Source organism: Columba livia, chromosome 22 (assembly GCF_036013475.1).
Source record: "Columba livia isolate bColLiv1 breed racing homer chromosome 22, bColLiv1.pat.W.v2, whole genome shotgun sequence".
NCBI classification, from domain to species: domain Eukaryota; kingdom Metazoa; phylum Chordata; class Aves; order Columbiformes; family Columbidae; genus Columba; species Columba livia.
In genome coordinates, this window is record NC_088623.1 from 1,137,735 (window position 1) to 1,140,473 (window position 2,739).

At 54.7% G+C, this 2,739-nt stretch overlaps 1 non-coding gene across 1 annotated transcript; it reads left to right on the plus strand.

Annotated features, from left to right (window-relative positions):
* The first annotated feature begins 894 nt into the window (after nucleotides 1-894).
* LOC135576070 (small nucleolar RNA SNORD45) lies at nucleotides 895-979 on the plus strand. Its single transcript, XR_010467668.1, has one exon. It is a non-coding gene; the product is annotated as a small nucleolar RNA SNORD45 (small nucleolar RNA).
* The last annotated feature ends 1,760 nt before the right edge of the window (nucleotides 980-2,739 follow it).

Below are 2,739 nucleotides of genomic sequence, written 5' to 3' on the forward strand. Positions count from 1 at the left end.
AGCGCAATCAGATTTCGTATAAAAACTTGGCGGGTCAGGCGAATAATCGGACAGCTCTGGCGGGGTCCTGAGGCAGCGCGGCTCGCCTCGGCCGTCCCGGTGACGCAATTTCCGTCTGCAGCGCCGGGCCGAGCGGCGGCTCCTGAGCGGGTCCGGCCGAGCGGCGGGTCGGATCGGGGCGGGAGAAGCGCCCGCGGGCGGGGCGCGCGCACCAAGGCCCGTGTGCGAACAGGCCCTGGGAGACCCCGGTCCCGGAACCGCCGGAGCTGAGCCCACAGCTGACGGCCTGGCGGTGCTTTGTGCAGGTGGCAGCGCAGAGGCCGCATGGAGACCCGGGTGTCCCAGCACGTTCCTGGTGGAGCAGCGCGTGGCCCGTGCAGCTTCGTGTGGGACAAGGGAGGCGACTGTGTCCGTGTTGACTCAGGTCGGTGCAGCTGCGCGTGGATTCAGAGCAGTAACCCTGGCTGGCTTGTTGAGCCTTGGGGGTTGTTTATTTCTGAGAATGACGGGTCTGTTCAGCAGGTCGTTAATTGCTGTGCACTTTTACCCTGCAAGAAGGATTCATTTTCAGTGTTATTCATTCAGTGTAGCTCTCTCCGTTGGACGGGTAAGTTTTCCCGCTCTCAGAGGTTCTCTCTCCATTTGGTGGTTGAATTTCTCAGCATCTCTGCTGCCGTTTGTTTTCCTTCTCCTGCAAAGTGGGGTGGAAAAGAGAAGGTAAAAGGCTCCGCTGCTTCCAGGCAGGGACTTGGTTGCTTGTCTAATGCATGTCTAGTTCATCTCGAGGAAGACAGAGATGAATGGTGTTAGAAATCAATAAGGTGCGACCTGTAGGAGGGACAAAGTGTGTTGGATCTGAAGCCGTTGGTCAGGACGGGAGGAGCTGCCTTCTTGGGTCAGTGATGGGTGTTGGCATGTATTATCTGAGCTGGAGCTGATGTCTGTCACCACTTGAGCTCTAGAATTACTCTGAGACCCAGGAATCTCCAGTTCCTTGTGGAGCTTTTCCAGGCTGTGGAATCCCCTTTCTGTCACAGGTTGTAACGCAGCCCGTGGAGAAGGGGGCACTGTTTGAGGTTCCTCAGTTTGGGCGTTAGGGAGGCGTCGTTCTTGAGCTCACACTGGGCGTTACGAGGAGACGCTTTCACGTGAGCTGAAGGCAGCTCTGGGTACCCAAAGCTGTTAACCGGTGTTAACAAACGCTGCTGCCGAGATTTGGGGGTGACGGCACCAGCCGGTTGTGACGAGCGTGGATGTTGCTGAACCGCAGACACCGTCTCGTCCAGGCTGCGCAGCCGGAGCGTTTGCAGGGCGGTGTCCCAGCTTCCTTTGATTGCAATGAGCACTCGTGTTGGGATTTGGTTTTTAAGGAGCGTGCTCTGCTTGAGTCTTTTGTGTTGGGGTTTGTTCTGTTATTTCACAATGCCATGAAAGCTGAAGTGCAGGAGGTTGAGAGCTGTTGGAGCAGAGAGGAGCACGTCTTGTATTGCTTGGATTTTCTGCCTTTCTGATGGAGAGCATTGACCCCAGCATCAGTTGGACCCCAGAAGGGCATTGTTTGAAAATGCGTGGCCAGGTTCCAGTGACGTGTTGGCTTGGGCGTGAATGACTGGAAGTGCCTGTTGGGAGAGCTCCGTTGGTGTGGACTCGTGGAGCCTTTGTGATTGAGCTTCCAGGTGTGAGAATGCAAAAGGAAACTTGAGCTCGAGCCGGTCTTGCTCTCGAACCAGAATGGCTTTGAGTCCTGCCCAGATTTCTGGAGAGCCGTTAAGGTTCCAAGCAGCCGAGGTTGTGGCCCAGGCTGTGTGAGTCGCCCGCTCTGCAGTTGTCCAGCGGGCCCTGCAGATAATGTTTGAGGTGACAAAGCTCTTGGCAGGCGACAGCGTTTGAGTTCATTTGCTTCTATCTGGGGATATATGGACCACCTGAAATGGTGGTGTTTGCGTTTACCCGCAGTAGACAGACAGACAGACCCCTGGAGTGTTCAGGTGCCCTTGTCGATGAGTGAGGAAATTGTCTGTGATTCGGAAAAGGGAAGGGTCCAGGGGACAGGTTTTAGGTGTTTTTTCCAGCTCCCTGCAAAACCTGGGGTTTTAGTGTTTTGTTCCAGATTTTCCCTGGTGATTTGAATGTGTTCTTCCTGTTCCTGAAAAACTAATATATTTCCTTTCCTGCAGCCCCGCCTTCCAGGAGAAACAGCTACAACGCTCTCCCTGTGTGCTGCAGCCGTCCCGGGCCTTGTGCTGAGACCGAGCTCATCACTTGCACAAGTACAGGCTGTCCTGGTTAGCGCTGCCGAAGCTTCTGCGGTAACGAGCGTGGTTGGGAGATGCAGCGCAGGAGCTGCTGTTGTGCTTGCAGGGAAAACTGGCTGCTCTCGGTGTGGGGAAAGCAGGAGGATTCGTTTTGTTCCCGCCTGAGCTGTGGTGGATGAGGAGGTTCTGAGTGCCGCGCAGGACGGGTGAGTGTGTCTGTAGATGGAGGTGTTTTAAATCAGCCAGTGTCACACGCTGCCTGTAAAAGTGTCTGTGTGATCCCTTTCTACAGGCAGGTGCAAGTCACTGGAGTGTATTTACATTTAACTAATCACTTCACCAAATCTTCCACTATATCCCCATGCCTTACACCCTCTCGCTCAGGTGACTTGCTTCTGCTGGGTCCAACGAATCCAGAGTTGTTCATTTGTGCTTGTGAGGTGAAGCACAGAGCAATTTACAGGGGCACACAATAAACACTTAC